Below are 20,856 nucleotides of genomic sequence, written 5' to 3'. Positions count from 1 at the left end.
TGGTATGTCTGCCCCTCCCCATTCCAACAGGTCCTTAAAAGTTATTGGGTGTTTCATTGCTTGAAATAATCCAAGTCCTGGCAATTAGATTCTTCATCTTTGAAGTTCAAGTCTCATCTCATAGCTTCTTTCATAGGTAAAAGAGGCATTACCATATAGAAGGAGAAGCAACCGGCCAGAGGGGGAAAAAAAAACCCCAAAGAATGAACAAGACAAAACAAAAACCTTCTCTAAGTTCTAGTGATTGTATTTCTGAAAAATTACTGAACAATATAGAAACCCATCCCTAAAATCCCAACAGCCTTTGCAAAGACATAAAACCAAGTTAGTCGTGGAAACTGCTAACATCTGATGAGAAAATGTCCATGAAATCAACAGCTATCATTTACTAGGCACCAAATATATGCCAGGCACTGTGCCAATTACTTAACCTAGAATTATCTCTAATTCATAACCACTCGACTGTTCATTTATTCATCTGTGCAGTCAATAGATACTTGTGGAGTACCTACTCTGTGCTAGGCATTGTGAGAAGTGCTAGGGATGTAGCAGTGAACAAAGACAGGCATGGCTCTCCCTCTTACAGAGCTTGCATCCCAGCAGGAAAAACAGACATTAAATAGTTACACAACCAACTAATTAATTGAGAAAACTATTATGAAGGAAGATATGAGACTAAATAAGAGAGACCTTACTAAACCTGTGGGTTGGGGAATGCTGCCAAGAGAAAGTGAAGTTTAAGCTGAGACCTGAAGATAGGCACAGGGCAGCCACCCTGAGCTGGGGACAGGGGGGTCCCTGCAGATCTAGGTCCTTTAGGAAGAAGCTCAGCTGTATATATGAAACACAGGCCCAGACAGTCAGGTAACCTGCCCATGCTCACACAGTCATTGGGTGGCAGAACAGGATGCCGGCCTAGTTATACCCTTTCTACTGCACCAAGGAGCCTGTTACAGTCTCCAAATAAAGAAAGGCATTATTAATGTGTCCACCATGAATTAAAGAGCTCACAGTAATTTGACTGTAAGCTCCCCTTTCCAAGGATTCTTTCCCAGGTCAGTCTGTGGAAAATTCCAAACTTCACCCTGCCCCCCAACCCCAGTCCCCCCGCCCCCACCCAGTACAGTTCCTTAGCCCCTTCTTTATTTTTTCCCCTTAGCACTTACCACTATCTAACATGCTTTATATTTTCATCTTTCAAGATTTCTTCCCTTCTCTTTGATTTTCTGCTGTTTGAATATGACATGCCTAGGTATAGTTTCTTTGGCATTTATCCGCCTTGGTGTCCTCTGAGCTTCCTGGATCTGTGGTTTTATTTTTTATTTTTTTGTTGTTGTTGTTATAAGTGGTACGTGTAATTTTTTTTTTTTTTTTAATTTTATTTATTTATTTATGTCTGTGTTGGGTCTTCGTTTCTGTGCTAGGGCTTTCTCCAGTTGTGGCAAGCGGGGGCCACTCTTCATCGCAGTGCGCGGGCCTCTCACTATCGCGGCCTGTCTCGTTGCGGAGCACAGGCTCCAGACGCGCAGGCTCAGTAATTGTGGCTCACGGGCCCAACCGCTCCGCGGCATGTGGGATCTTCCGGGACCAGGGCTCGAACCCGTGTCCCCTGCATTGGCAGGCGGATTCTTAACCACTGCGCCACCAGGGAAGCCCGATCTGTGGTTTTATATCTGACATTAATTTTGGAAAAATTTCAGTCATTGTTTCAAATATTTCTTCTGGCCCTTTCTCTCTTTCTTCTCCTTCTGGTATTCTCATTACATGCATGTTATCTTTTTTCATTGTCCCACAGTTCTTGAATATTTAGTTCTCTCTTTTTCAGTCTTTTTTCTCTTTGCTTTTCAGCTTTGGAAGTTTCTATTGACATATCCTCAAGCTCAGAGATTCTTACCTCAGTCATGTCCGGTCTACTAATTAGTCCATCAAAGGCATTCTTCATTTTTATTAAAACGTTTTTGATCTCTAGTACTTCTTTCTCATTCTTTCTTAGAATTTCCATCTCTCTGCTTACACTACTCTCAGGTTCTTTCCAGGAGTGTTTTCTAATGCCAACCAGTTCTCCAAGTCTCTGACACCAACTGGGTGCCCAATAATTTGGTTCAACTCTGACACCAACTCCTGGATTTAGCACTGACCCCACAGGTTAAGGGCTCAGTCCCACAATATTGTCTCCACCCGTCACAAGTATCAGGTTCCCAGTTTACCCACAGTTTTGTTTGACTTGGCCACAAATTTGGAGAGTCCTACAACTCCCTCCTCAGGTTTGATAATTTTCTAGAATAACTCACAGAAATCAGGAAAGCACTTTACTTACTATTACCAGTTTATTATAAAGAACACCACCCAGGAACAGCCAAATGGAAGAGGTGCATAGGGCAAGGTATGAGGCGAGGGGCACCAAGCTTCCATGTCCTCTCTGGGTGCACCACTTGCCTAGCACCTCAATGTGTTTGGAAGCTCTCCAAACCCTGTTGTTTATTGGGATTTTATGGAGGTTCCATTACATAAGCATGATTGTTTAAAACTATTGGTCATTGGTGATTGAACATAATCTCTAGTCCCTTCCCCTTGCCAGAAGTCAGGGATGGGACTGAAATTTCCAGCCCTCTGATCACATGGTTTGGTCTTTCTGGTGCCCAGCCCCCATCCTGAAGCTATCTAGGCGTCCCTCAGCCAAAAGTCATTTTATTAACACACCAAAGACACCATCATCACCCAGGAGATTCCAAGAGTTTTACAAGTTCTGTGCCATGAGCCAGGGACAAGACCAAAATTTTTTTTTTATATATCACAATTATCCATGTTCTTGCATGTTGTCTACTTTTACCCATTAGAACCCTTAGCATATTAATTACAGTTGTTTTAAATTCCAGGTCTGATAATACCAACATCTCTGCCATATTTGAGTCTGGTTCTGATGCTTACTCTGTCTTTTCAAATTGTGTTTTTGTTTTTTAGTATGCCTTGTAATTTTTTGTTGAAAGCTGTGCATGATGTATGTCTTGGGTAAAGAAACTGCAGTAAATAGGCCTTCAGTGATGTGGTAGTAAGGTGTCAGGGAATGAGAGAGTTCTATAGACCTATGATTAGATCTCAGTCTTTTATTTAATTAAAAAAATTTTAAATTAAAGTAGAGTTGATTTACAATATTATGTTAGTTTCAGGTGTACAGCAAAGTGATTTGGATATATATATATCAGATATACGTATATATTCTTTTTCAGATTCTTTTCTAGTATAGGTGATTACAAGATATTAAATATAGTTCCCTGTGCTGTACAGTAGGTCCTTGTTGTTTATCTGTTTTGTATATAGTAATGTGTATCTGTTAATCCCAAACTCCTAATTTATTCCTCCCCTCCATTTCCCCTTTGGCAACCATAAATTTGTTTTCTATGTCTGTGAGTCTGTTTCTGTTTTGTAAATAAGTTCATTTGTATCATTTTTAAAAATTCCACATATAAGTAATATCGTGATATTTGTCTTTGTCTGACTTACTTCAGTTAATATGATAATCTCTAGTTCCATCCATGTTGCTACGAATGGCATTATTTCATTCCTTGTTATGGCCAAGTAATATTCCATTGTATATATACCACAGCTTCTTTACCCATTTATCTGTTGGTAGACACTTAGGCTGCTTCCATTGTCTTGGCTATTGGAAATAGTGCTGCTATGAACATTGGGGTGTATGTATCTTTTCAAATTAGAGTTTTCTCCATGTATATGCCCAGGAGTTGGATTGCTAGATCATATAGTAACTCTATTTTTAGTTTTTTAAGGAACCTCCATACTGTTCTCCATAGTGGCTGCACCAATTTACATTCCCACCAACAGTGCAAGAGGGTTCGCTTTTCTCCACACCCTCTCCAGCATTTATTATTTGTAGACTTTTTGATGATGGCCACTCTGACCGGTGTGAGGCGATATCTCATTGTAGTTTTGATTTGCATTTCTCTAATAATTAGCAATGTTGAGCACCTTTTCATGTGCCTATTGGCCATCTGTATGTCCTCTTTGGAGAAATGTCTATTTAGGTCTTCTGCCCGTTTTTTGATTGGATTGTTTAAGCTGTATGAACTGTTTGTATATTTTAGAAATGAAGCTCTTATCTGGCACATCGTTTGCAAATATTTGCTCCTATTCCGTAGGTTGTCCTTTCATTTTATTTATGGTTTCCTTCACTGTGCAAAAGCATATGTTTGATTAGGTCCCATTTGTTTATTTTTGCTTTTATTTCCTTTGCCTTGGGAGACTGTGATTGGATCTCAGACCCTTAGTGAGCCTCTGGACTTGGGATTGCACAAGTGTATCTCAGTTTCTTTCTCCTCCCTTGGGTAGGACAGGGCGGCTAGAGTGGGCTGAAGTTGGGTATTTCCCTTCCTCCAGGTCAGTGTCTTGATAAAATCTCAATAGGTTAGGCTTTGGTGAAATAGTTTCTCTTGAAGACAGACCTTATTAAGAAGAAATGGATGCAGTGGTAAATTTCAAAATGAGTACTTTTTCCCTCCCCCTTCTGGATGCAGGAGGAGATTTTCCTCAGATATTAATTGTGAGAACCTTGTAGAGGTCCTAGAGGTAAAACTCACCAGTGCGGAAAGTTTTTAACTTTTAGACTCATCCCCTCTGCGCCTCCAGCAATTTGTCAATTACAGTGCAGGTTTTCCTACCTCAGCACTGGTTCCTGCAGAGGTTTCTGCTCTGATAAGTTGTGATTCTTTGTACCTGCATGTTTGTCTCTCCAAGATAGCATTTTGCTCTACGGCCTCACCTCTCTAGCAAATCTAAGAAGAGTTCTTGATTTTTCACTTTGTTCAGCTTTTTACTTGTTAGGATGCAGTAGTGATTTTCAAGCTCCTTAAGTGCCAGACTGCAAACAGCACGTATATTTTCTTTATTTCCCTATTAATAGTCATTTCAAGAAAAGAACCCAGTAACCAAGCAACAATCTACATATGTAGTTAAAGTGCAAGAAAATAGATACGGGGTCTACATCTTGTTACATGAAGTCAGGGAGTTAATTGTCCTTGAAGAGTAGCATTTCTGCATGTAGCGAAGACAGGAATATAGGTGAAAGGGGAAAGAAACTAGGTGAAAGGGGACATTATACTGAAACCTGAGATGAATTACCATATTTTAGAATATGTCACCACCCTTTTGCTAATACACATATGATTTAAATAGCACCATGACAGTCCCAGTTTGACGACATAGGGTTAAAGGAGGGATTAATGATGTAAGCCTTGATGTCTGCCCAAGAATGAGGAAGAAGGTGGTCTTCTCCCCTCCCCACGTTTTTTTTATTATAAAAATGTAGCCCTCTTTGTTCTCTGGCTGTGCTCCCTCTCCTGCCCGCTTGTATCTGTTGCAAGCATCCTATGCTAATAAACTCACTCTTTGCCTCACACTGAATTCTTTCTTCATGGAGATAAAAGAACCTGAGCTTCAGTAAGTCCTGACACCAGGTGAATGGTTTCAATTAAAAGACAGTTGGTTCAAGTCCCCTCCTAAGTCAGGGGTTGTGGGTTCAAGTCCCAACCTGAGGTGAAGCTGGGTTCGAGTCACATCTGAGAAGGAGTGCGGCCTCAGTAGGAACCCACTTTCTGATTCATAGATGGTGGACTTCTTTTTGCTGTGTCTTCACAAGAAGAAGGGGAAGGGAGATCTCTGGGACCTCTTTTAAAAGGGCACTAACTCCATTCATGAGGGCTCTGCCCTCGGGACCTAATCATCTCCCAACAGCCCCACCTCCAAATACCATCACACTCAGGGATTAGGTTTCAACATATGAATGTTGGGGTGATACATTAAGGCTATAACAATATGAATTTAATATATATTAAATATACATAATTATATTTAATATCATTAAATATATAATAGATGTTTTATATATTAGTATATAAAAAACAATTTAATATAAATGCTGTTTATGTTTGAACTGCTGATAAGTAACATTAGCTAAGCAAATTAATTTGGTGGATAAGATTGCTTTAGAGTAGCACTCCCAATCTTTGTCATATCATGGCACACATAGAAAATAAAAGTATTCATGTATAACTGATTCACTTTGCTATACAGCAGAAACTAATACAACATTGTAAATCAACTCTACTCCAATAAAATTTTTTAAAAAAGAAGAAAATAAAAGTATTCATACAAGAACCAGCCAGTGAGTGACTCACATCTCCAGGGCTGAAGGCTTCAATTTCTAGGTCCTCTTGTCAACTGCATGCTGCACCATTTGGGAAACTCTTGCTTTAAGCGTAATGTTTAAAACACTAAAGAGACCAATCTGTTTGCCTAGACCTATTTGAATGGCTGGCTCCCAAGGACTATAGATTGCTGAGGACAAGAAGGGAAAAAAATGATGTGGAGAAAAGATGTAATTGACAATTTCCCATCATCAGGAAAAGCCCTCCCCAGTCTGCTCTCAGCCTGTCTTTCCCATCTCAGGTCCCCACTCCTGCCCCAGACCTTACAGAAGTCTCCACCTGGCTGAGGATATGCTGGTGCCTCTCCCACCTGTCCTAAATCTTACAGTTCTTTGTCCATTAGGTCCAGGCTGTAGCCAGGAAGGTATTTACATGCCCTCCCCCATGCTCCTGGGGTTTTTGGCCCACAGCACTGCATTTGAGCTTCTGACCTAGAATTTTAAAGTTTGACGTCATCTCAGAGATTGAGTGCAACCTTTGATTTCCAGGTGAAACACATGGGCCCAGACAGGTCGAGGGACCATGCTGACCACAACACCAGTTGGGGGCAGCCTTGGGACATAGGTGTCCTGGTTTCCTCCTCTTTCCACTACCCGGTTTCATCTCTCTTATGCTAATGATGACTCTTGATAATTTATTGAGAGGTGAGAACTGACTCACTGGAGAGTCTGTATGATCTAGCAACAGCCAGATGGTCCTTAATAAAACATTAATAAAGCAAAAGCAGATGGCATTTAATAAAGTATTATATAAACATGCCTGAGAGCCATCAAAAGCATTTTTTCTGGACTCCCTAATAGTGGAGAATTGTCAGACAAGACATAAAAGAGGAAATCAGCCTCTAAATTGTGATCTGAGAAAATGTTTTAGGTTCTTGTGCATATTATGGATAATAAAAGATTTTAAATGTAATTTTATCTCAGATTTCTTAGCCTTATAATGACTATGTTTTGTGGCAATTTTAGAAGAAATGACAAAAGCTTTAGTAGAAACAAAAGGAGGTCCCTACAATTTCCTCCTCCCTTGAAAATCCAGCCCAAGCAAACTTCCTCACTTTCTTAGAAAAAGAGATTTCTAGAAGGCATAAAAATAATATATTTTAATATCAGGGTAATAGAAATCATTACATTGGATTGCAGGGGTTGTTTTAGGAATCACTATTCCAGACAGCTTTCAAGAACAGAAGAAATAACTATCTATTTTGAGTGAGTGAATATTAACATGAAGGTGAAAAGCTGAACTTTCAGGATTGTGTTTAAATGTTTGACTTCTCCCAAAATTCACCTGTCAGGCAGTAATCAAAAGTTAAGGCTTGGACTGAGACCTGAGACCTTAAATCCTAGTATCAATTGTGCCAGACTTGTAGGCTGCCTCTTGAGGATTGTTTTGTTTTGTTTTGTTTTGTTTTCCATCTGTAAAATAGGGATAATAATACTTTATAGAGTTGTACAAAGAGTGGATGAAATAATGTTTATTAAGGACCATGCTGGACACAAAGTAAGCATTCAAAAAAAATGTAGCAATTATAGATATCAGAACCTGGTGCCCGCTCTTCTAACGAAACTAAAAGTAGCAAAAAGTTGTGAAATAGCGGTTTCCTTTTTGTAAACCTCCCATGTATCTTTCAACTGACTGATCAAACACTGCTATCCAGAAAGGATATCAACATTTATGCTTTAACGTGATTGTTTGTCTCATCTACCTGTGACTTCCTTTAGGGATATCTACATTTCAAGCATATCTCTGATTCTAGAATGTGAGGCTTATTTCATAGCTGGGGGGAATGTTTGGCATTGCCCTATGTGGGCAGGGCTTGTTTTTGGTGAGGAGAGAGCAATGAGAAATGGAATCTAGAGAGGTTTCAAAGATGTTTGTTGTTCTTTTCTGGATCCTTTGCCACAAGGTCCTTGATCAAAGGCTAGTCTTTCCAGGACACATTTCCCGACAATTTTCCCTCCCAAGTCAGAATTACTGGGCTCTTTTTAAACTTTTCAGCAGGTCACTCCTCTAGTAGTTGTGAGCTTTTTTTAAATAAATTTATTTATTTATTTATTTATTTATTTTTGGCTGTGTTGGGTCTTCGTCGCGGCACTGTCGCGGCCTCTCTTGTTGCCGAGCACAGGCTCCAGATGCGCAGGCTCAGTAGTTGTGGCTCACGGGCCTAGCCGCTCCGCGGCATGTGGGATCTTCCCGGACCGGGGCATGAACCCGTGTCCCCTGCATTGGCAGGCGGATTCCTAACCACTGCGCCACCAGGGAAGCCCTGTGAGCTTTTTAAGGGCAGAGAATGCCTTTATTCAGGTACATAGTGGGCACTCAGTGATGTTTGTAAAATGGAATGGAATTCCAAGGAACCTGAAAATAATGGCAGCTACCATTTCAAGTATCTACTGGGTGCCAGATGAATCACAGTCATCATGTGAGTTAGGTGTTATCATCTCCACTTTACAGATGAGAAAACTGAGGCTTGGAGGAGTAGTAAGTGCAAGTAAGAGGCAGAGATGGGACCCAAACTTAGTGCTTGTGCCAGCTCCAAAATCATGAAACTGCCAAGTCTTAATCAGCCACCTAAGTGACTCTGGGATTTGCCTGTTTGGTTGGTTTTCAGTGTGTGTATTAGTCAGGGTTCTCCAGAGAACAAAACCAATAGGATATATCTACACGGATATACAGATATATCCGTATAGATATATAAAATTTTCTGGGAAAAATTTTCTGTATATCTATATAGATATACAGAGATATAGCCTATTGGTTCTGTTTGGTTCTATATATAGATACATAGATTATATCTTTATATAAGGAGATTTATTATAGGAATTGGCTCACATGATCATGGAGACTGAGGGTCCCAAGATCTGCCATCTATGATCTGGAAAACCAGGGAAGCCAGTGGTATAGTTCAGTCTGAGTCTGAAGGTTGGAGAACCAGGAGCACCAATGTCCGAGGACAGGAGAAGACGGATGTCCCAACTCAGGTAGAGAGAGCAAATTTCCCTTCCTCTACCTTCGTGTTCTATTCAGGCCCTCAAGAGATTGGATGATGCCCACCCGCACTGGTGAGGGTGATCTTCTTTACTCAGTCTACAGATTCAAATGCTAATCTATTTCCAGAAAACCCTCACACACACATGCAGAACAATGTTTTACCAGCTATCTGGGCATCCCTTAACCCAGTCAAGTTGACACATAAAATTAACCATCACAGTGTTGATGTTTTTATTGCTTTTAATATGTGAACATTAGCAGAGAAAGATGGATTTACTTTCAGAAAGCAAGCCTACTTGAATTCTGAAGTCCCTGTGTATCCATTTCCTACTGGCTGTCTAGATTCCTCAGAGAAACCCAGCCTTGCAGTGAGGTGACAGGTGCAGGTCATCTGGAAAAAAAAAAGAGAAGCTTGAAGATTTCAAAGTATGCTATTAGAAAAAAAAAATCCACTTCTACCAGCAGTTTGAAAGAATGTAAAATCTTTCATGGTGTCAAAGGTGCCCAGGAGTGGCAGGGGCTGAACTTCTGAAGCCGTTTTCTCATCATTCAGAGTGACAAATTTATTGCACTGGTGCTTCTAGCAATCAGTCAAGATTGAATCAGGTGCCAAGATAATTTTTTCTTGCCAAATTGTTTTTTCCATTGCAATTAGCCTTTTTAAGGACCTCACCAAATAACAAATGTGTATTCAATTCCCACTCTCCCCCTCCAGTTAAAACTCAGCGAAGAAGTTGTATCAGTAATAATTGTTAAAGATAAAGTACCCTTCCCCCACTCTATCACCAGTTTCTCCATGTTTTCTTAGATATCCTTTAAACCCAGCACAGGATTTTAAAAGTTTAAATTTTTTCATAGTATGCGTTATATAATCCAAAAATAAATGATTTAAACTAAAAGCAGTTCAGCTGTCTGGGTTGCCCTAATTGGGATTCTTTAGAAAAGCTTTGAGCTTGTCCTATACCTATTTGTCCAATGCCTATTTGTCCTCTAAAAGCATTTTGAAGCTGAGCCCACTACTGCTCTCAAAAACCCGTTTCCTCTTTCTTCCTGGGCACCAGGACTACATCCTCCTGCCTCCCTTGTGATGAGCAGGACTGATTTCTAGGCAGAGGAAGGTACACAGGCAAAGTGCCAGGCGCATGAAACTCTCCCACGAGGGAGCCTCCAGGTTCTTTCCTTCTCAGCCTTCTGGAGATGCCCATGCCTGGCACACTTGGTGGCCTTGAATTGCAAATGGCAGAGCCTCTCCAGGCTGGTTCCTGAAGAAGCAGAGACTACCCTCCTCCATCCCCTTTTCCCACACTCAGGAACTACCTTAGGTTGTTCACTGAGAAAAAATGAACTGCTGTGATGTTTGAGCCATTGTAATGTGGGGTTTTATTTGTTTTGGTAGTTCGCTTACCCTGACCCGTTGCCTTTCCTTGACCCGGCTACCTTTCCTCCTCCACCACGTTACATGCTGTAGCCAAGCCTTCCCGTGGCATCTGACCATGGAACTTCCCACACTTCCTCCTTAGTGTTTATCTGTCTGCCTTCCCAGATAGTCTCCCACGCTCCATGAGGGCATGGACCATGTTTCCCTCACTCATCAGTATATCCCCAGTTTCTAATGTAGTGCTTGGCACATAGTAGGTCCTTAATAAATATTTGTTAAATTAACAAAATGTCAGATGCATGGACTTTGCCTTTCTCTATGCTGGGGATAGCAAACTTGGACGCTGAGTAATCTTTAAGAATAATGATGATGGGGTGAGAAAAACTTGTGCAGCAATAATGTTATTCCTGAATGTTTCTAGAAACCTGACCTCTGGTGGATGACTGCTGGTCTTCATTGCAAATCTCCTTTATGCTGACAATGGTATGTGTTTCTACATGAACAATGAACAGAAAATATAGGAGTTGTTTTTTTTTTTAAACTAACTTTATTATTATTTGTTTATTATTATTATTTAATGGCATTCTCTTTCATAAAAACAAGTATAGTAGAATGAAGATGTCTGGAAACTCTTCACTCTTTCTCCCATTAAGAGGTAGAGTATGATTCCCCTGTCTTTGAATCTGGGCTTGCTTCAACAATAGAATGCTGTGGAAGTTACATTCTGGGTTTTCAGGGGCTAAGTCATAAGACATAGCTTCTGCTTTGTTTCTTGGAATACTTGCTTTTGGAGCCCTGAGCCTCCACGTAAGACTTCCCCTAGATCACCGTGATAAAGAGGCCACATGTAAGGGGTGTGGTTCATAATCCCAGCTGAGCACTGCCTTCCAGCCCTCCCTGCCAAGGCGTTAGACATGTGGGTGCAGTCATCCATCCTCGACCTTCCAGACTAGGCTATTCACTAGCTAAATTCTGCTGAGTGATCCCAGTCAATGCCACATGATACTGAAGAATCATTGAGCTGAGCCCTGACCCACAAAATCGTGAGATGTAATAAGATGATTGTTGTTTCAAGCCACTAAGTTTTAGGGTAGTTTGTAGTGCAGTAAATAATAACTGAACAACAAATTACTTTATTTCCTTATTTGTCCAATCATATTTGCCTTGAGACTTTAAATTTGGACAATTTTGGTTGATCATTTGCTGGCCAACAAGTAAATTTCAGTTCTTCTGTCTGTATCTGTACCTTGCAATTGAATAAGAGATGGTTGGGACATTGAAAGAAATGGGCTGTTAATTCTGGGCCATATTTAACCTTCCTTAAGCTTTTTATTTTAGAGTGGTAACTGGTAATAGGCATTGGCAATGCAGTCTCCAGTTGCAAAAAAAAAAGAAACACTTTTGGGATTCAGGGAAGTAAATTAAATTGCTTTAAAAATATATATCAATGTATGCCAAATTTTATTTTAAGTTATGTTAGTAGCGATGTTCCTCTGGGAAGCAGTCAATATGGTAAAAGACAAAATTATACATAGGTGAAAATTTTTAGGCTCAACTTAAAAGTGACATTAACCAAAAAGTAATTAGGAAAGGAAAGGAAAGGAACTTTTATTTAGGGTCTACTATGTGCTGAGTGCTTTTCGTACATCTTCTCTTTTAATCTCACTATAGGCAATTTTTAAATGGGAAGTTAAAAATTTGCCCAAGGTCACTCAGCTGGTAAGTGGCAGGCTGGATTTGACCCACATCTAACCGATCCAAAGCCTGCGTGTTATTTCTCCACCATGGAGGCTATTTATCTAAAAGAGTGCAGGTCTCTTCAAAAGTGGCTCCCAAAGAACTTGGAAGTAGTTAACAGCAGAGCCATGCAGAGCTGGTTTGTTAGCATGTTCATTTATGAAATACACCCCAGTAATAAATTTTATCAATTTTTGCTGACCTTTACATGTTGCTTATTCAGTAAGGGTCTGGGAAAAGAGTAGGAAATACACAACACCCCATAGATGTGTTTCAGCGGGTTCTATAAGTTGAAACCTAGTTCGTAGAGGGAATCTTATTAAAAGCAAACACTTCCATCACTATGACCACCCCAATTTATCTCCTGCAGAATTCTGTCATAGCTCCATTTTCCTAAAGGGATACATCTACAATGGGGTGAGAGCATTGGGGTTGGATGTCTTTTTATTCATTTTTTTTCCTAGCTGGGCTAAAATTCCCGCCTTGCATTTGTCTGTCTGAAGTCTTCAAATACTTTAATAATAAAAATAGTAATAATAATAAGCACAACTGTTCAAAAAATACAAGAGAAAAGTTGAGACTCTCAGTTTGGGCTGCGCCAGAATCCTCCTGACCCCACCCATCAGAGACAGGAAAAGTAGCCGTGGCGAAGGGGACGGAGGGAACTTTCCTAAACACATTTCATCCCTCTCTCCCAACACATACATGGTCAAACACTGCTTGGTGGGGTAACTCTTATTGTGCTTCTTATTTTCTGAAGAGTCTGTACCGTCTGGTGGTTTTAAAGCTCAGATGGTGTTGTTACCGAACCAAACTTGGATCCGCTCACTCTCACGCAGTAAAGCCAAACTACTGACATTGGGTTGCAGTGAAGGAAAGTGCAGTGTTTATTTCAGGGCACAAAGCAAGGAGTTCAGGACAGCTAGTGCTCAAAACACCCGAGCTCCCCGATGGGTTTCACAAAGCATTTTTAAAGGCCAGGTGAGGGAGGGGTGTTCCAGGGTACGTGATGGTGAGGTAACAGGGTGGTGTCACAGGGGTTAACATTATCAATCCTTAGCTGCCAGTAGGTCTGGTCATGGTCATCAAGTAGTTAATTTCTTCCATTTGGTGGTGGTTTAAGCATCTGTAAAACAACTCAGGAAATGTGTGTCAGATACTATTCCTTCAGTACTGCTGAGAGGAGCTACAGCAGAGGATGTGGGGTAGGGGGGGTCTATCCCGGGAAGGCCCCATAGGATCCTGCTCTGTTACAGTGTCAAATGATCTGGGTTTAAATCTTGGCTCTATCTCTTTTCAGCTGGGTGGGCTTCCCATCTTTTGCCTCAGTTTACTCATTTGTAACTTGGACCTCCAACCAGTTGCTGTTGAGAAGTAAATGAATCCATCAATGCATGTAAGGTACTTAGAACCATGCTTGGTGACAGTAATTAGAAAGTGCTACATAAATATTAGCTGCTGATCTTATACTGTCTTCCTCAAGCATTTAATTGAAAGCCAGTGGACAGGACAAAAAAACAAAGCGAAGAATTTGAAGCCATTGAGTAACTGTTGCACCAAAAATCTCAGGTGCTCTCAGTTACAAGTGGTTACCTATCTAGACAGAGGGCTGGGCTTATTGGTGGGAACTTCATGAACATGCTGCTTATAAGGATGTTCTTGAGGTTAATGGCCAAGGTCAGGAGACAGTAATCTCTGTAACAAGTCAGAGTCATCACTGTATAATTTTGAGGACAGAGAACCAATAGCATAGTTTAATAAGTCTCTTGACAGGGCCATTCTCTTTTTCTGTGATTCTCTTTTTCTTCCACTGTCTAATCACTTTGGCCAGGCAGAGGACCAAAAGGGGACCACCTCTCTCTCTTGACCATTTCAAGTCACTCACTCATCCAACAACCATTAATTAATTGTTCACCTACCCTGTGCCAAGTAGTGCAAAGATGAGTGAGACCCCTACAATCTAGTAGGAGAAACAAGAGGATGCATTAATTAACTCAACAATTATTTACTATCAACCATCCATCGGGTACTATGCTAGGTGCGGGGTATAGTGAACAAAACAGACAAAAGCTCCTCCCCTCGTGGAGCTGACATTCTAGGGAAGAGAAACATAATGCATGAAATAAGTATGATGTGTATAGTCTATCAGATGGTGATTAGTGCAAAGGAGATAAAGCAGGCGAGGAACTAGGGCGTGTTCTGTAGGGTGGTGGACTGGCTGTACTTTTAATTTGAATAGTCAGGGACAGCTTTACTGACAAAAATATAAGGAGGTGGGGTAACTAACCTAAGGATATGCCCAGAGCATATGGGGGCCTCGTTCCAGGTCCTGCTGAAGAACTCAATACTCCTGAGCGCAAATTCTCCGAGCTCACTCCTCCGGCCGCCCCGCCCGGCTGCAGGGGGCGGGGACGAAGCAAGGGTCCCGCCGCCCGCCCTCCTCCCTCGCGATCCCCCGCCCCGGCCCAACCCAACCCAACCCGCGGGGCTCCTACGACTCGGCAGGCGCCGGGCGCGGGGCGCGAGGCTGCAGGGAGGTAAGTGCGGGCGGCTCGGCTCGGCTCCGGATCCGGCCCTGACCTTGGGGAGCCGAGCCCGCGAGGCTCTTTCTCTAGGGGACACCCTCCCGTCTGCCCCTTAGTCCTATGGGGGTCGAATGGGTGGGCTGCCCGCAGCTGGACCGCCGGCCCCATGGCGTCCCCTCCTCGTCCGCGTTCACAGCTCCCGTCTCTGTCCCCCCGACCCCTTTCCCATCCCCTCTCCTCCACCTTCCCACTGCCACTTCCTTTCCTGGCTGTTGCTAGGGCAGCGGGTACCTACTGTCCTCCCCCACACCCTTTGCGCCCTCTCCCCACTTCTTCATTCTTTGTCTTCCGGTTTCTCCTCCGGGTGCGCTAGGCTCTCCGTGGCCGGGCGCTGGGGCGCTTATGTGCGTGGAAGGAAGGCGGGGGCCGGCGTGGAATTCACTCTCTGGCCTGGACCAAGTCCCCATCCCTGGGGTACGGGATACTGGGCCCTGAGCTTGTGGAGGAGGCCAAGCCCCTCGGGAGTTCTCGGCCTGGGTGGGATGACATCACCGCTGCTCACGGGGCCTCAACGTGCGGATCCCAGACCCCTTCCCATCTGCACCTGACCGGGAAAGACCAGAGGGCGGTCTTAGAAAGGCGCTGGTTGTAGTGTGTTCAAAAAAACCTCTCATTGAGAGTCTACTCTGTTCAGAGGACTGTTCAGAGGGACGGATGCCTTGGGATCGATGCCTTTAAGAGATAGATAGTCTAGTTGGAGTGGAATGAAATATTGCTGTTAGGTCAGAGAAACAGCTGAATAAATGTAGAGTAAATTAATCGTTTTCCAAAGCCACCGCCAATGAACTCTTCTCATAAAGGAAAACAGCCGGGAGAAGATGAGCCCAGGCAATTAGAGAGATCTGAGAAATGCGGCCCAAGGCCCCAGCTGCTGCCCTTAGCTCGCCTGCTTTAGGAGGAAGCCTTATGGTTTCCAGAAGTGCTTTTCTTTTTGAAACTTCAAGGGGACCAGAGGGTTCTTTATTCTTAATCAGTCTCCTGTTATCCACTCCACTTCCTAAAAGCCTTTGCTGCCTTGCCCTGACTCCTTTTTCAATCTCATGCCTGTCTTGTGACCATCGTTTGTTTTTTATTTCAGATTTTTATTTTAGAAAGAAATGATGGAGTACCTTGTCTTTAATTTGCCTTCTTATTATAAAAATGAAGGTACTGGGCTGTGAGCACCGGAAGATACAGAAGGATGACACCCCTGTTTTAATTTAATAGACTCAATTTCACTTTGTTATTTAGAAAACTAAATTCAAAATGTGCCGAAGTTGTTAGGAGATAAGTACTAACAGCGGTGTCTCATTTTCCTAGATAATGAAGAAATAACGTGTTTTACAGCCATGGTTTTGCTTCCGCCATAACTGGTTTACCCTTTTGAGCACATTTTCTTACTTTACAAAACAAATTATATGTAGTCCAAATTCAAACAAACAAACAAACAAAACCTGACTGGGGAGTCGGCAGAGCAGGGTGGTCCAGGGCTCAGACTTGGGAGGCAGGTGGACCTCGGTTGGAATCTGGGCTCAGCACTATTTCTCTACTTGACATTCAGTGCCTTCTAGTCAAAGACCTCTGGGAACACAGGTGGAGTTGAAAGGGATGGGTCGTTGCTTGCTGAATGAGGGAGACTTCGCTCCATGGGGAATCCTGGGCATCTCCGTAACTGAGTGCAGAAAGGAGTTACAGGATTTGGGCTTGTAGGCGATTTGGGGGAGAGTTTAAGGAGATAGGACTTTGCTCTGGATTGGATACTGTCAGAAAGTGGGGGAAATTCTCTGGAGTATATTCATAAATCTTGTCTGAAAGGAGTGAGGCTAAAACTGTGGTTGGCTGAGAACCGCAGTCACTTGTGTTTAGGGTTGGTGGGGATGGTGGGAGTGTTTGGTCATTTTTGTGGTTTGGACAGTGTTCATATTTTGTCTGTGGTCAGATAAGACTATGAGAGGTCTTGTTTTGGTCTTGATTTATCATGACCACAGAGTGGCCTTGCCAGATGTCGACGTTCTGTGATGTTGTTCATGTTCACCAGGAAAACGCCAGGCCGGTGTCAGCAACCCCAGGGCTAGCTAATGGTACCAGGCAGGCTCCTGGATGTCAGGGCTGCTGCTTTTTTTCTTGTGACCTTGGGCAAGTTACTTAACATCTTTGAACTTTAGTTTCCACATCTGTAAAATGTGGACAATGCCTACTCAGGGTTGTCATGGAGATTAAATGAGCAAATGTGTAGAAAGGACTTAGCCCAGTACCTGGCACACAGCAGGTACTCGATATACAGTTGCCCCCCCCCAGCGCTTTTAGTGGATTTAGATGTTCAGGTTTCTTTCCTAGAACTATTCATGCAGACGCCCAGTGATCAACTAGAGCTGCTCCAGAGAAGAATCCTGAATTGGGTATTAGGAAGAAGCGGGTCCTTTGCAACTCAAAGATGTGATCATTCCATCAGTCTGAATCAATCTTGAGGATGGACACGAGTGTTTGTAGTATCTTCTTATGCTATCATTACCTTGGCAACTATTTTTTCGAGTCGTTGTTCCCAGGAGCCAGTGGTCCCAGTTGGCCATGTACTGTTCTGACTTTGTGTTGTTATCTTGGTCTTATGTCTTTTATGTCTTTATGTCTCTTATGTCTTTTGTCCAGGAGTCTCATTCGAGCTTGTCTATCCTTACCACCTTCACTTTGGCTCTCTGAGTTCTAATCTGCTTCGAGCTGGGAAGCCACATAGGCAGACAAGTGGGAACTGTTTGCTAATGGAATTCTTCAGGCCCCAAATGAGAGAGCCCAGGATCTTCAGTACAGCTGTGAAGTGCAGTGGGGTTTTAGGCCATGAGCATTTTGAGCTTGGTCTCTCATGAGGCCATTTTCGTCTACTTCCAGGTTGGAGCATTTTGGAAATTTGAATCTGAAGTCTAACTTCTAGTTGAGACATTATTGTGCTTGTCTGTGCCAGGCAACTTGGGTTCTAGATCCTTTGGTGGGCCCTGGGCATATTATTTAATCTTTCCTGGCTGGACAGTTACTTTAGAAGTTTGAGAATCAGACAACAGCTTATTGGCTCCCAATGCCACATGATAAACTGTACTGTATTAAGTTTCTAGCATATATTGTACTTTGGCTCATCTCTCTGTCCTATTGAAAGATCCTAGGAATAAAGGAAAAAAACAATAGAAAATGGGCTAAGGACACAAACAGTTAAGAAAAAGATATATAAAAAGGCTTTAAACAAAAGATGCTTGACTTCACTTGTATTAAAATAATATGACTTAAAACTATACTGAGGGACTTCCCTGGGTGGCACAGTGGTTAAGAATCCGCCTGCCAATGCAGGGGACATGGGTTTGAGCCCTGGTCCGGGAAGATCCCACATGCTACGAAGCAACTAAGCCTGTGCTCCACAACTACTGAGCCTGCACACCACAACTACTGAGCCCACTCGCCACAACTACTGAAGCCTGCACGCCTAGAGCCCATGCTCCGCAACAAGAGAAGCCACCGCAACGAGAAGCCCGCACACTGCAACGAAGAGTAGCCCCCCACTCGCCGCAACTAGAGAAAGCCCACGCACAGCAACGAAGACCCAATGCAGCCAAAAATAAATAATTAATTAATTAAAAAAGAAAACAAAAGATATTGGCAACTGATCTACACGACCCCACCAAAAAAACAGAAAAACAGAAAACTACACTGAGATACCATTTCTCACCTATGAGACTGAAAAAAAATACAAAAGATTGATACCATACTCTGTTGCTGAGACTGATACTTTCATACCTTATTGGTGAGACTGCAAAATGGTACAACCTGTAAATTATAGATGCATTTACCCATTGGTCTAGCATTCCCTCTTCTAGAAATCTCCCTTTGGATACTCTTGCCCATGTAGGAAGAAGACATACATTCAGGAGTATTTAATGTGGCATTTTTATAATAATAAAAATTTAGAAATTACCCAAGTGATCAGCAGTACTGGACAGGTTATAAGCAATGGTACATCCGTGTGAAGGGGTACTATGAAGCTGTATTATGCAGAAGGTTCTAACCATGGAAAGATCTCCAGAATATATTGCCACATGACAGAAAGTAAGATGCAGAAAAGTGTGTACACTCCTTTTTACTTATATTTGTATAAAGAAACATGAAGGTGATATACCTGAAGGGGAGAGGGGTGAAAAGGTAGATGGGACCTGGGTAGGAATGGGATTTCTCAATGTATATCTTTTTCCATAGTTTAGATGTTAGAGCCATGTAAATGTACTGTGTATTCAAACATAGTAATTAAAAAAAAAAAAAGCCTCTAACTTTACCTTCACAAGGAGAATATTCTGAGTTCCTTGACTGAATAAGCCTGATTCTTATAAAAACCTCCAAAGCAATAGCCACTTCCATTAACTCTTTTTAAAGCAGCCTACACTGTCAAGAGGCCGTATTTGATGCTAGATTGAAAAAGAAAATTAAAAATTAATTTAGGAGTTCCCTTTCTTCATCCCCTAATCCCTCTGGGGAGGATTGGTATCATTACTAAGGCTTTGTTGCCCATAGCAGATGGGTTTGGGTTTTGTTATTTTATTATTTTTTAATGGCAAGCCTGATTTGGCTTCTTCAGAAACCTGTTTAATCTGAAGGCAAGTTAGTGAACTCCCTTCCAGGTTGTCCCAGGAAAGAATAAACACCATAAAAATGGAGATCCTGATAACCGTGGTGAACTGAGGCAGGTTCTGCTGTGGCTCTTCTCTTTTCTTTTTTTTTAAAATTTATTTATTTTTGGCTGTGTTGGGTCTTCGTTTCTGTGAGAGGGCTTTCTCTAGTTGCGGCGAGCGGGGACCACTCTTCATCGCGATGCGCGGGCCTCTCACTATCGCGGTGTGGCTCTTCTCTTGGACAAGCAGGGTAAAATCCCCCAGGTCGTTGGGGAGACCTTATTTTGTTAAAAGTTCTTTCCTTGTGTTTGACAAAATAAACCTTACACCTTATCCTAGATGCACTCTTCAGCAGTTACTGTCTTACTGTCCCCAGCAGTCTGCTTCCTTCTGGATCCCTCTCTTGGTAGCTGGCGTCTCCATCTCATCAGCCGACCCAGGCCTGAGCTGGCTGCAGGCCAAGCTGGGGAGTCTCCTCTCTTTCATCAGCACCCTCACATCCAACCAGACTTCTGGGGAAACCACCAAACCAGCATCTTTTCTACCCTTACACCACCGACATAGTTAAGCATCATTGTGTGTTGTCTAATTGTTCCCTTCCAGCTGGTTTCCTATTTGGCTTCCAGAAGATCTTTCTAAGTGACCGCTCTGATCACACTGCTCCCTATATAACCCCTCCAGTGGCTCCTGCTGCCCTGGTCCCCCAGAGGAGGCACAGGCCTTCAGGACCAGGACTGAGGCTTCTTCATCCTTATCCTTTGCGCTTCCCCTCTCTAGAACCTGGCAGTCCAGTGCAGGAACCAGTCCCAGAGCTTGCAAAGCAACTCTCGGTCTGTCAAAGAATTGGTGATGGGCATATCTACACAAAACCATGTCTCCTGGACATCACGACCTGGCTGGTCCCAAATCTTGCCTTGTACACCGATTCAATAAATATTTTGATAAATGAATAAATGAGTGCTCTGATATAAGAACAGGGTTAGTTGGCTATACAATAATATAAGAAAAGGTACTTTAGAGAAGAACTAGTGATAGTAAAACAGTTTTTTTAATGCCCTTGAGAAGATTCATGGTAAAGAAAAGTGGGTTGAACTAATTAACATCTAAGATTATCTCAGCTCTTAAATTCTATGATTTTGTTATCTATGTGACTGCCAGACACCAGGGTACAAATATAAATAAAACACAGTTCTTGTGCATTAGACATTTTAACCGTTGACTATGGATAGTTTTAAAAAAATCTTTCAATTTGTGTTTTTTGAGTAATAATGATTGTGTGTGCACATATGTATATATTCATATGCATATGTACAGCTATGAGCAGTTTA

General features: G+C 42.3%; 1 protein-coding gene across 1 annotated transcript in view; it reads left to right on the top strand.

Moving 5' to 3' along the window:
• The first annotated feature begins 14,789 nt into the window (after positions 1 to 14,789).
• GSDME (gasdermin E) overlaps positions 14,790 to 20,856 on the top strand; it is a 70,972-nt gene continuing 64,905 nt past the window's right edge. Inside the window, exon 1 of the mRNA XM_061197842.1 lies at positions 14,790 to 14,858. The gene's annotated coding sequence lies outside the window, so the exon portion shown is untranslated. The remainder of the gene's footprint in view (positions 14,859 to 20,856) is intronic.

The sequence above is a fragment of the Eubalaena glacialis genome, chromosome 8 (genome assembly GCF_028564815.1).
Source record: "Eubalaena glacialis isolate mEubGla1 chromosome 8, mEubGla1.1.hap2.+ XY, whole genome shotgun sequence".
Lineage (NCBI taxonomy): Eukaryota > Metazoa > Chordata > Mammalia > Artiodactyla > Balaenidae > Eubalaena > Eubalaena glacialis.
This window is presented reverse-complemented; position numbering and strand designations above follow the sequence as displayed.